Here is a 14,069-nt window from a genome sequence, read left to right as displayed (position 1 = left end):
GTCAAGCTGACAACCCAGATTATCCACCACACACTGCATTTAGGGTCTTGGTGTGAGGGTTGGGGGAAGTTGGATGATGGGTGGAGATTAGCTTAGAAACTGGGAAGTTTCTTAGTGAGTGTAGTTTCTACTGTCATGTTGGTCATTTATGGAGAACTCATAGTGAACAGCTCTACTCGGCCAATTAAAAAATTGCTGATGAGGAAATGGAGTGGCATGGGTAAATCAGAAGAACAGGCTTGAGTGGGAGGCCCAGAGAAAGGACGTTGGGATTTGTAAACCCACAACATCCAAGAGAAACCCTTTGAAAAATAATGCCATTTGTGTCATAAATACACTAACAACATCCTTTCCATGAAGAAGCACTACAGTGTGAATTCCTGTGTCCTGATAATCTGGGAGAGGAAGAGGAAGCTGACTTGGAGACAGGGTTCATTGGTCTTGTACATCTGAGGCAAGAGCTGAAACGAGTTCATTGTGGGAATCTATTTAGAACACTTTATTCCACACAGGCATAAAGAATGCTAAAGATAAATTATATTCCAGAAATCTCTGCATGCATGTGTTGGGTGCGGGGCAGAGAGTGTGTACAGAAAGGAGAAATAATGGTTGGGTCATTAGAAAGTGTTTGTCTCAGTCAAGCAAGCAGACATGCATTGGCCTGTAATTACTTCCTGGTCAACCAGAGGCCAACTGACCTGGTATGGCTTCATCTGGCAGAGAGGCATTTAAATATTGTTGACTGCCTACTTGGGTAATGGTCATGGAAGCAGCATTGTAGCCCTTATACTCTTAGTCTTTCTCTGACTTTCCAGCCTGTGTTTGTGATGTCTAGAGCTCACAATCCACAAGACGCAGCTCTCCACTTCATATGTGTTCTCCGTGCTAGACCCACTGGACACTCTCATGGCTCCTTTAACTCACATCATGTTAGATATGGAGCCTTCCTAAGACAATGGTCTGTGACCTGCAAGATTGTATTTGAGGTACCCAGTATCCAGAAGGAGGCACAGTGGCAGCAGGCTTTATGACAATTCTTCACAGAGCCAGTGGGTGTAATTGTATGGCCCTTCCCACAGCCACTACACTGTCCTTTCCCTGAGTCTGTTTCTGAGTTATGATTATTTCACAGATCTGATTCCTAAGATATGAAAAACTGTGCCTCTCATTGCTTCAGATTTTTTCCAGAATAGAAAAATATCATAGGCAAGAGGCAACCTGAGGCTGAGCCAGGTTTGTTTTCCTAAGAATACAACATTTGAAACTGGACTTGGGGGTGCACGTCTTTAATCCCAGCCCTTGCAAGGTAGAGGCAGGTGGACTTCTGTGAGTTCAAGGCCAGCCTAGTCTACAGAGTGAGTTCTAGAACAGCCAGAGCTACATAGTGAGACCCTGTCTCAACAAACAAACAAACAAACAAACAAACAAAAAGAATACAATAGTTTGTGGAGCCTATTGTTATAGTCATGTGATTCTAGAAGCCCAAAACACTGAGCAGGAGAATTACAAGCTAAAGACTAGCTTGGGAAACTTAGTAAGACCTCACCTCAAAATTAAAAGTAGTTGGACATGCAATTTGGTGTTAGAACACTTGGCCTGGAATGTGCAAGGTCCTCTTGAGGATCAATCCCGGTACATAAAACATATATTATGTACATGTTTACACACACACACACACACACACACACACACACACACATAGTGTTCACTAAAGGACAGGGAATAAATATGTAAATAAAATACATAAAATACATGTGAATGATACTGAAATATAATCAATAAAGAGTGCAGTTTTAATGAGTACAGTTGCTGCTCTCTATTGATGGGTTCTTCTGCTTCTGGAAGCCAGTCGGACAGTTAGACTAGCAGGATGCAGGTCTGGATACTGTAATCCTCCGAGTGGTTTGCTTGGTGGAGCTCTTGAGGCCTGCAACTGAGTCTTCCCCACGGACTCACCCCGCATCGACCTTGTGCTCATAAACCATTGCTTCGTAATCTGAAACACATCAGATTTGCTTGCCTTTTCATTTGAATTTCAAGTGGCAGGTCACAAGGGTGAGGTCTGGATTCTAAAAGTAAGTACAAGTTCTGATTATATTTCTTTACTTTATGCTTTTGATTGTTTTGATTTGATGGATTGCACACCCCCTACCACACACACAGGGCTCCTTGGGACTAAACTAAATACACATCCTTTCCCAGTCACCTCCCTGAAATTGCTTCCTTAAGTTTCTTTAGTATTCCACGACAGACTCTTGCTAAAATCAGAGACATGAAATTACCACATAGTAATAAATACTCCGCAGAGACCGTGAGGCACATCTCTTGGACTACAGAATCTGTTGAGAGCCACTGACTCGGCTATTCTGATGAAGCAATCACACTGCATTGAAATACCAGGCAGGACCAGTGTTTGCTTTCTTGAAGCGATTTCTCCTCTGACTAAATGAATAGATGGACAGACACTGAATCAGCAAATCACTTGAGCTTGTATGACAATGACCTCCAGGTCACAGTATCTCAGTCCAGGAACCACTTCCTTGTTACATGACCACAGATAAAATCGCTTCCTGTCTCAGTTTTCATGGCTGTAAAATGATAAGTGGAGAGATCCATTTAGGCTCCTAAATCACCACTCAGTACTCACTATTGTTAGACCAGAGTTGCTGTTGTTAAAACATACCCAGCAACTTTAATAATGAGAACAGCCATTTCCAGCATCTGTTTCCTTTGAGATGATGGGCATGGAAGGAAACTTGCCATTCCACATTTGTTTGAAAGTCTGAGGAAGAAAGTTAGGGGCTGTTGTACATTTATGTGAGAGTCTAAAGAGCCAAGTTGAGAGCTGTGGGACAGGCTGTTAGCAGTTCCCAGCCCATCTCTTAGGCTGATCTTGAGTTCGGGGAAACTGGATCTCTTACAGAGTTACTTATTCTGGAGAAAACCACAATCCTTTGAGGCCTGGAGACATCTGGGGGGAAGGAAAGCCGGCTTCCTTGTGGCTTGCTACATGAAACCTGCTGTCCACACCCCAAGTATCTCAGAAATCATAGGAACACTGAAGATAAAGAGAACTCTGTGGGTGAACACAGCATGTTCATATGGTGGTAGCAATGAAAATAAAGAAAACACTGGCTGAACATGGCGCTCCTACATAGTGGTATTACCTGGAAGGAGAGTGAACTGAAAGCAGAGATGTACAGATTGGAAGTCCTAGGCTACACTGAGCAAAGGACCAGGGCTCACATCTACTCTTAAGAAGCATCAAAAAATACCTAGAAGAAAGACACTTAAAGATAGATGAGAAGATGCGAAAACTGGAACTCTCCTCAAAGTGGGAGGAAACTCTGTATTGCTGACATCATTGTGATTTCAGGGCTAACTACAGATAATTATGAATAAAAACTGCTTTAAAGGGATGGGGAGATGTTTCCAACAGTAAAGGGCTTGCCACACAAGCATGACCATCTAAGTTACATCCCTTAGAAGTTACACAGAAAAAGTCAGGTATGGTATGCACACATGTGCCCAGATTCACATGAACTTTCCCCCAAATCCTTTAAATATTAAAAGAAAAACCAGAAACTAGTTAACCACAGCTGTATGGGTCTACTTTTTGCATTCTACTTTCTCTCTCTCTCTCTCTCTATATATATATATATTTGATTGATGATATATATATATATATATTGATATATATATATATATCAATATCTTACTGGCAGGTTTATTGCCACCAAGTCTTAAAATCACATGAAATACACCCTCAGAAAAGTTGAGGACGGCTCGTGCTGACGCTCGCCTTTAATCCCAGCACCCGGAAGGCAGAGGCAGGTGGATCTCTGTGAGTTCAAGACCAGCCTGGCCTACATAGCAAGTTCCAGACCAGCTATAGCTATGTAATTAAACTCAAAAAAAGATTTTTTTTAGAAGTGTTTGCTTTGTTTTGTCTTATTGTTTGTTTGGTCTTTGGAAGGAGTCTCATCGAGAGCCCAGCTGGGTCTCACACTGTGGCGCTCCTGTTTCCATCTGCATCAGTGGAAACCCATATACAGTGGCTGTTGAGCCTTTTCTTCCATAATTGTTTGGATATTCTAGGTCTGTTACATATCAATATGAATTTTGAACCATCTAGATAACTACTATTATTTTTTTAAATTATCAGTTGTGATTTGAGCTGAATCTGACTAAAACACTAAGAAATATAATGAAGAAAATGGTTTTAAACAAATGTTGCAGAAAGAGCTGAGTATTAACGGAGGAGTGAGAGTGCAATCTTTGCCATGTACAAAAATTAACGTAAACTGTAGTACATAAGAAGGAAAGATACAGTCCACACTGCCAGAGAAGCTAGGAAACAAGGAGGACCCCAAGAGAAGAATGCATAGTCCCTCGAAGAAGGGGATAGGGACAAGAACCCTTGAACAAAGTGGGAGCATGGGGGGGGGAGGTGGGAAGGGAAGAAGGGGAGGGGGGAGAACAAGAGGACTGAGACAGGGGAGGAATAGAGGAGGGCAAGAAAGGAGATGCCTTGATAGCGGGAGACAGTACAGGTTTTGAGAGCGGTCTCACACAGGGAAAATGTTAGGGGATCCACAGGGATGACCCCAACTACGAATCCAGGCAGTGGTGAGAAAATGCAATTGATGCCCTTCCCCTATAATGAGATTGGTGTCTACCTTGATTACCATTCCTAGAGCCTTCATCCAATGGCTGTTAGAAGCAGAAATAGGCACCCACAGCTAAGCACTGAACTATACTTCTGGAATCCAGTTGTGGAGAGGGAGGAGGGATGAGCAAAGGAGCCAAGATGGTGCTGGAGAAACCCTCAGAAACAGTGGACCTGACCTAATGATAGCATGGAGACCTTAGTCATAAAGCTGGGGAAACAGCATTGGACCAAACCAAACCCTCTGAATGTGGGTGCCAGCTAGGAGGTCAAGATAATCTATGGGGCCTCTAACAGTGGAGCCAGTGTTTATCCATAGAGCACAAATGGACTTTGGGAGCCCATTCCCTATGGAGGGATTCTATTGCAGACCAGATACAGCAAGGAGGGCCTAGGCCCTCCCACAAATGATATGACTGACTTTGAATGTCCCCCGTGGATGGCCTCACTATCCCTGGGGAGGAGTTATGGGGTGAGTTGGAGGGGGTTGAGGGGAACATGGGAGGATGGGAGGCAAGGGAATGGGGGGATGGATATGTAAATATGAGTAGTAATTAAAGAATTAAAAAAAAAGAAGGTGAGAACCTAGAGAGTCATTGTGACCTATAGTTAGGGGAACCTTTCTTAAAGACAACGTGAAAAGCCTTAACTATACAAAATATAAGATTATAAATTATAATTCATCAAAACTAAAACTTGCTCTAATTAAGACTTCAAAAACATGAAAATGCAAGCTATAGACCGGCACAAAATACTGACAAAACATGTTCCTAAGGTGGTAGGGAGCGGGGACTGTTGAAATTGAGTAGTATGATAGGTAATAAAATAAAAATAAAAGTAAAGGGCTATGATGTACTCAGTTGGCGAGGGTGGTGGGGTGAGGATGGGGGTTGAGACAGGGTTTTTCTGTGTTAACAGTCCTGGCTGTCCTGGATATAACTTTGCAGACCAGGTTGGCCTCGAACTCACTGAGATCTAAAAAGGGTATCTTTCTTGTATCTATTTTACTATTTTGGAAATCCTAATCATTTCTACAAATAACCAAACTCCCTTTTAATATTTTGGGCTGGTCTCTGGACTCTTACATCCTTTCTCTTTTTACAACTTTCTCAAATCTTAGGAAACATAATGCAGAACTCTTCCATCAGCATGGCCAAGGATCATCAAGAGGCAGCCTGGGAAAGAGATCTCAAACCCAAATTGATCATTATCTGAGTTTCCTGCCATGAGGCCTTGAGAAGGCTCTGGGTTTTAAGAGTTTGTGTGTAGTTGTCACTACCAGAATTCCTCAGCACTTTAATGGGGCAGTTAGAGTCTCGTTAGCTTTGATGGTTTCCATTCAGTTTGCTTGCACATAACCACTGCCCTCTGATGCCTAAATATTCAGCCACACGAACAAAGCAACCTTCCAGTCTTTTCACGAAAGATGATTTCTCTGTAGCTATGGATCTTGACCCCTGACATTTAGCCCAGAGGACAGTGGCCAAATCAGCAGTCATTACTTTCTAGTTTAAGAGAGGTCAGTCAGCACAATTCGCTGAAAGTCAAGGTGACAAAAGAAATAAGGGCTGTCGTGGGTCCTCTTCACAAGTGAGTGAACTTGAGTCTTGCTTATTGGAACGTGAGGACGGGGGCTGCTTCAGGGATGTCAGCCATTTCATTCTAAAGCAACTCGATATTTTTGCTCCTCCCTGTGTTTGCTCATTAACTAGAAACACAGAGACCAGCTAGGAGGTTGGCCCTTATCAGCAACCCCACTTACAGCTAAAATAAATTTCTTCCCATTGTTCCTGTTTCCTCGAAGAAACACACCAGGCCTTCCAAGTGCCCCAGAGAGGGGTTCCAACTTCTCATTTTCAAAGCCCTTCACTCCAACCAATGCCCTCTCCCAAAGGAATGCCTTTGAAACTGGTAGACAAAAGGCCAAAGAAAGAACATACGAGTTGGCTCGGCACCACTTCCAGTGGTCATTCATTCCCTTCAGCCTTGCAGCCCACCCTCAAAGCCCAGGCATGGTGTTTCCAATGACCTTAGGAAATCCCTTAAAGGGGACAAGGTGGGGAGGGAGTTAGTCTAATTTCTATTGTAACCAGTATAATAAACTAATTTTGTTGCCAGTCATTCTTTCCTTCTGAGCTTTGAACTGTTAATAGTGGCAATTAATATGAACCAGCCAGTGGCATCTTCCACTTCACTCTTACTCTTCTGGAAATAGCTAGTTAGTTGGAGGATGGACCTACTCATCTCCCAGAGAAGTCTGCAGGATTCCTCATGGGCAGAACCATCCAGATTCCTCCCCACATTAGTGAGGATCAAAGTAAGAATCCTTTTGTCTCCTGAATTCTCAACTCTAGCATAAGTAAAGCCATTTCTCATTCAAATTCTCCCCCACAGGGCCAGGGCTGCCATCAATAAAGTTGAGAGATCTGAGTAAATTTTTACCAACGTCTAAGATTTTTAATAGAAGAGTTCACTTCAGGAAAAGAAATCACTAACACACGCTTGTTGCAACAAAGCCTCAGCTATTCTCTGCTTGGTTATCACATAAAACTGTTGTCCTTACACCAGGAGATTCTGAACATTTTCCAAATGTTTTGAAGTCCAAGGCTGACAGTCCAATCGTTGCCAGCTGATAAGCTGGGGCTCTCTTGAAGGACAATGTGAGCCCCACACTAGTTTTCCCTATCTTTCCAGCCACCAGGATGTTGTCTCTCACAGACTCTTCATGACCTTGGTTCATTTGGGTTCTCTTCGATGTGCACTTCTCAGGGGGCACTGTTTTAAAGCAGGCTATTGTCCTAAGTATCAGCCCATTGGCTTCTAAAATAGTTCCCATGACTCCACCACCCCCCTTTATTCATTATTATCACAAAATAGGAACCAGCCTGACAGACCTGGAATATTCTAGAAAGTTCAGTTTTCTAGTTAGTAGACATTTATCTTACATACTATCTGACCAATGAACAAAACTGCATTGACTACATCCTAACAGTTCAAAGTCAGAACTCAGCAGAGAACATTTTAATTGTCAAAGGTAGCCTCGGTAAGCGCTATTTCTATTTTGGTGGTTCAGAAAGTCCATTCAGCATTTCTGTTGTCCAGCCTTTCTTTTTGGTTGGTTCTCCATTCCCCCTGTTTTTGGCATAGGGGAGTAGAAGGACTCAGTGATGGATTATCATAGAAGTTTACATACACAGGCATGTATGCACGCATGCACACACAACACTCACACAGAGGCAGAGAAAGACAGACAGAGACAGATAGACATATGGGGGGCATACAACCTGTCACTCATGCTTTCAGCAGGCCTCTAATAAAGAGACATACCAATCAAATAGGTCTTATGGCAGTAATTGTTCAATTTATAAAGCATTCATCATTAAAATTTCTGTGTATTCATCTAAAGATGAAGATGCTTTACATAATTCTTACCACATCCAGAGTTTTATGAACATACTTGTGATGCATGCAGAGTCCCCTGCCACTTCCCTTTAATATAAGCACACACACACACACACACACACACACACACACACACGCATATTCACACACACTAGTACAAACACACTAACACACACACTCACAAATACATATTCACACACACTAACACACATATGCACACACACACACACACACACACACACACATACTAATACACACACTAACACACACTCTCTCCCATATTCTGATATTCTAACTCCTATAGCAAATTCCCTTCCTTGAGTAACAGGCTCATAAACAGAAGGCAAAGAAGGACCTCCTGACTGTCCTATGCTCACTCTGCCTTCCTTCCTAGTCAAGCCTATAGCTGCATGGTCTTTAGACAGCCTAGTCCATGCTCACTTTATGGATAATTGACTAACACCCCTCAGATAGTAGGTGTGTTAGCTCAATTCAGAGGATTTGATAGTGGTGGGACTGGCACCAGAACCCAAGGCTATGGTCTTCACTTCTCAGCCTCTGGTTCTCCCACTCCCTTCTGTCCCCCTGTCTTCCCTTAAGACAAGTGTTTTTACCTCCAGAGACCTCCAGAGAAGGCAACCTTACAGTTTGTCTGAAAAAAAAAAAAAACTTTCTAGATTTATTATTGTGCCATCTATCCCAACCATCTTCTGGCTTAATCTAATCAGAATCACCCTCCCATAGAGAAGGAAGGTCACATCCACTGAGAGCGGGTCAAAGTGATCCCTACATCATATAACATATAGACGTTGCTGCCTAAAATGGTTTATTAACCCAACATTCTATGTTTATTCTTGTGTTTTCATTAAAAATGCTTTTTTTGCTAGACTAAACTCTTTCAACTTCATCTCAAAGCCCTGTTCTTTGTTCTCCAATTACATTAACAGACTCCTCAGAACCTACATGACACTCTAAGCATCCCTCATAAAAAGATGGCACAAGCTGAGATGTGGGAGACCCTGTGCAGTGCTGACCTTTGTTAAAGGTATCCCAGACTTCAAACAATCTTAGCTGCTCTCCTGTGATTAGAAGTGAGTTCCCACAAGATTAAATCACTTCTAGGCCTGAGATCCAAAGCAGTCATGTATTTGGATCTAAGAGTAGAAGTGCATGATATCTACTGTTAAAGGGGATTTTTATTTTGAAGTTACTTAATATATGACTTCTTAGTGGCTTGATGCTGCCTTTTCTTTGAGGTGGAAATATTTGTCACAATCTTGTTCTGCTGCCCAATAAATCAAAATGTTGAGTCTCTTGTAATAAAAATAGTTGCTTTGAAGTGTGACCCTAAATGTCTAATTTCCTACCAGCAATAATGAGTCTTCGTCCAGCCATTTGAGGGAACTGGGTTTTCTTTTTTCCTGTCCTTTTGTTTTTTTAACATGTGGGCTGTCTATTGACAGGATTTTGTATTCCAGATGTTTTGGCGAGAGAAAGCAGTAAGCAACAATATACATCTCAGACCTTCATACCACCCAAGTGGCTGTTCCGTCACTGGCCAGTGTGAGCCTATCCAGACAATCCGTGCCCTCCCCTTACATTTAATGTCATAACCCTTTAGTCAGCCACACAAAATAACAGACATTCTTCTGGGCAGTTAGTATTCTACAGACACTCAAAGAGAGGGGGGAAGAATCAAACCCCATGCAGAAGTTCAAACCCACGTGGTTTTAATAAGAAGAAAAGAGATGGTTTAATTAACTAATGAGACTGGAGTCCCTGGTGGTTAATAGGGTAATTTGCCACATGATTAAAGGTATGTGCTGAGGAATTTCTGGGGTAGCATTGGCATCCAAGTGGAACTCTTTGGAAACAGAGGCACTGCAATATTGTAACTCTTTAGAAACAAGAGAAGGGAACAACAGAAGTACTATGGGAATTCCTCCATTCTAATCTCAATACTTTGAAGAGGATAGGGACTGCAGAGCCAGGAAGGAAGAACAGTAGCCAGTAGCCTACAGCTGGTTTTCACAGTGAGCCTCTGTCCTCTGAGCTGAGAGTATAGAGGCAGTGTGAAGCTAGCGGTTGAAGGGTGTGCAGGAGGCAGGTGCTGCTCCCACCATCCACTGGGATGGATGAGAGGTGTCAAAGTCTGACAAACGAAGACAAGCTCAACTCCTCCATCTTGTATTTCCCATCTACCCTCTTGCCTCTGTCTCTTTCCCCTGAGCCCCACACCAGTGTGTCCCTGTGGCCTCCTGAAGTCTTTTCAATTCATGAGGAATTGTCTTTCTTAACTTTGCACAGTATTCCAGTGACAGGACCTAATGCAGACCACTGGAAGCTTTGACTTCTGGGTGACAGGAAAGATTGCACAGCTGATGGGATTGACATGATGGGACATTTTGTTTCAAAGTGCTCAACCAGGCATCTGTGGACTGAGAAGCTGGGCTGGCCTGTCTGGATGTCAGCCTCCTAAATGCTCTTTAAGGACCTTCAACTTTTCTTGTGACTAGAAATAATGATGTTGTAGCTACTTAACATGGGTACAGATGTGGTGTTCAAACTCTTCTGTAAACTGGAAGATGCTAGATATATGTCAGTTTATTGTCATTATCTTCTCTCCTCAAGATCCACCAGATGTCTTCAGGGAATAGCTTTTCATGATACAAAAAGGTCCAGATATCTATAATTCATCATTCGTTCAGACAATGAGTACATATTAAGTCCTCTACAGAGAATAAGTCTTGCTCTTGTGGAGTTTACAGTGGAAGAGGCTGATAAGAAATGAATTACTTGGGCTGGAGAGATAGCTCAGAGGTTAAGAACACTGGCTGCTCTTGCAGAGGTCCTGAGTTCAGTTCCCAGCAACCCAGCAACATGGTGGCTCAAAACCACCTATAATGAGATCTGGTACCCTCCTCTAGTGGGCAGGCATACATGCAGGCCGAACACAGTATACATAATAAATAAAAAACTTACGTTACAGAAATATTAAGTAGGCCAATGGAATAGGTCTAGAACTTTAGACAGGCTATCAACAAAGAAAGCCACTCCAAGGCAGATTAAAGAATAAAACCCAACTGTGCTTCAGAGCCGCAGGACCCCCATCTGAGGAGGGGTGACACGCTAAGGCATGAAGTAAATTGGATGAGGAAGGAACAAAAAGCATCCAGTATACCTAAGACATAGCGAATTATCAAAAACAAGTTCAGAGAAAGAGCCAGAGGTAGGTCAAGAATGTTTGATTTCAAGTGCAAGGGTATCTATTAAGCAGCCTATGTAGGCATGTGACAGAATCCCATGTCAGACTATTGCGATCTCCCCTACCCTCAGCACTGCTTGGGCTTGCTCAGTGCTGTCAGGCTAGCACCACTGTCCCCAGCCGCCACCATGATCATCTACCAGGACCTCATCAGCCATGACGAGCTGTTCTCCAACATCTAGAAGATCCGGGAGATGGCAGACTGGCTGTGCCTGGAGGTGGAGGGCAAGATGGTCAGTAGAACAGAAGGTAGTAACATCAATGACTCACTCATTTGTGAAAATGCTTCTGCTGAAGGCCCAGAGGGCGAAGGTACCCAAAAGCACAACAGTCACCGTTGATATTGTCATGAGCCATCACTTACAAGAAACCAGCTTCACAAAAGAGGCCTACAAAAAAGTGTATCAAAGATTACATGAAATCACTCAAAGGCAAACTTGAGAACAGAAACCTAAAAGAGTAAAGCCTTTTATGACTGGAACTGCAGAGCAAATTAAGCACATCCTTGCTAATTTCAGTAGCTACCAGTTTTTTATTGGTGAGAACATGAATCCAGATGGCATGGTTGCTCTCCTGGACTACCATAAAGACTTCATGATTTTCTTTAAGGACGGCCTAGAGATGGAAAAATGTTAATAAATCGGATCTATCACCTGTCACCATAGCCGGCTGATCATCCATCCAACACCAGGACTTAGGACAAATGGGACTGATGTCATTTTGATCTTTTATTTTGTGCATAATTTATTTGGAGTAGAGACATTGTTCTTTTCTTTTTTTTTTAAATAAAGAACATGTCATGTAAGTTGTCTGAAGTTAAAGTACATTTAAATTAAAAAAAAAAAAAAGAGAGTGAAGACTGATGTAACCCACATGGCAACGGAAGTAATACAAGTAAGGAAGGTGTCAATGACTCCGAAAAGGAGTAAGAAAACTTAATGCCAATTTGCAGCTGAAGTTGAGGGCACTTGTAAAGGGTCCAGGCTTACATCATAAGCATATTACCAAGACAAGGATCAAATCAGAAGGAAAAGAAGAATTTGAAAGGAGAGGCAGAAAGGTGACTTGGTCCTCTGTAGGAGAGCTGTCTTTGTAGACCTCTTAATTAGTCTTATTGTCTTTTGATGCACAGAGAGAGGCAACACTTCTTCATAAGCTGTGTCCTGCCCACATATGGCTAGGTAAGTGAAAAATCAATCTATTGATTTCCCTTGAAAGGGCATAGAAAGGCAAGATATGTTCCAGACACCAGATCATCTTGTTTCGGGCTGAACCGCAGACGCCTCAATTCAATCAGTGTAGCTTCTACCTAGCCAGAACTTAACTCAGCCATCTTAAAAACCACTTGGGGTTTCCCTAGATGCCCTAAATCCCATGGCTACCCAAGGAAAGATAGAGGCATTGTGTGTGTGTGTGTGTGTGTGTGTGTGTGTGTGTGTGTGTGTGTGTGTGTGAGCATGCACCCCCGTGGGCGTGTGCCAGTGTGTTTCTTCTCCCTCTCCAACCTACCCCTCAATCCAACCTACCCCTCAATCCACCAATACATTGATCTCTCTGTTTCTCCATTCTCCCTTTCTTCTTTTATTTTGAAATAATTTTAGATTTACAGGAAAGTGTAGAGTGTTCTCATGTAGCCTTTACCATGTCTTCTAAAGTCACATCTTGTAGAACTACGAGAGTGTATTAAACCCAGGAAATCAACACTTGTGTGGGGTATGTGTTTAGCTCTGTTCCATTTTATTATGTGTTCAGATTCCAGTAACCATCAAAATCAAATTATGGCCCACACAGAGACCTAATGGCATCAGATTCTACCACTTGGAGTGAAGTACAGGTATTTGTCTCCATTTAAGTTCCTTTGCTCTTCCAGTCTCACAAACACTTTTGTGAGCAGTCACACAGCACCACCCCCCTTACACTGAACTCAACTTTAGACATGCTGTGCCTTTTGTGATAACTGTCAAACATAATTTAGAAAGCCCGAGAAGAAGGAAAGTCGGCTGTGTGTACTCCTATTTTTACTCTCTCCATCATTTTTTTTCTTCCTTCCCAGACACTCTAAGATTCTTTCTTTGTTATTTCCTTTCTGTTTCAAGAGCCTCTCCCCCTATTTGCCATTCTTTTAGGGTGGGGGTGCTGCTAGCAACAAAGGCTTTTGGTTTGCCTCTATCTGAGAAGTCTGGATCACCCCTCCCCAGGGATAATTTCATAGGATATAGAATTTGGAACTGACGTTCATTTTCTTTCAGCTTCTAAAATATGCCGCGCCACTTGGTTCCGGCCTTCTGGCCTTCCCGGTGTCTGATGGAGAGGCCACTGCTGTTTCAGCGCATTTTATATTCAAGGGAAAACTGCTTCTTTCTTTCTCTGCTGTCAAGATGTAGGCTTCACAGTTTTGTCCAAATTGGGACACTTTCAGCACATAATACTGAAGTGACCAGACCCTCATTCAGCCCCCTGCTTTAGCAGCCATGACAGGCTGCAGAAAAGACCCAGCAAGAGGCAGGCCTCTGACTCAGCAACAAGTGCTGAGCCCCCGACCTTGCCCAACCTTCCAGTCGCTAGGAAGCCAGAGACCCTCCGTGTTGCAAGGAACCAATCAGAAGTTAGCTGGTGGGCTCTGGATGGGCTTTCTGTTAACAGTGGAGTGCGGAGCATAGTAACTGCCCTGGGAGGACCTACAAGCCATAGCAACCAGTTGACTAATCAACTGAGGACAGGCTGTGGAAGCCT

General features: G+C 42.9%; 1 pseudogene; it reads left to right on the top strand.

The window, feature by feature from the left end:
• The first annotated feature begins 11,464 nt into the window (after positions 1 to 11,464).
• Positions 11,465 to 11,972, top strand: LOC100751950 (annotated as a pseudogene).
• Positions 11,973 to 14,069: the final 2,097 nt, after the last annotated feature.

The sequence above is a fragment of the Cricetulus griseus genome, chromosome 2, assembly GCF_003668045.3.
Source record: "Cricetulus griseus strain 17A/GY chromosome 2, alternate assembly CriGri-PICRH-1.0, whole genome shotgun sequence".
NCBI lineage: Eukaryota > Metazoa > Chordata > Mammalia > Rodentia > Cricetidae > Cricetulus > Cricetulus griseus.
This window is presented reverse-complemented; position numbering and strand designations above follow the sequence as displayed.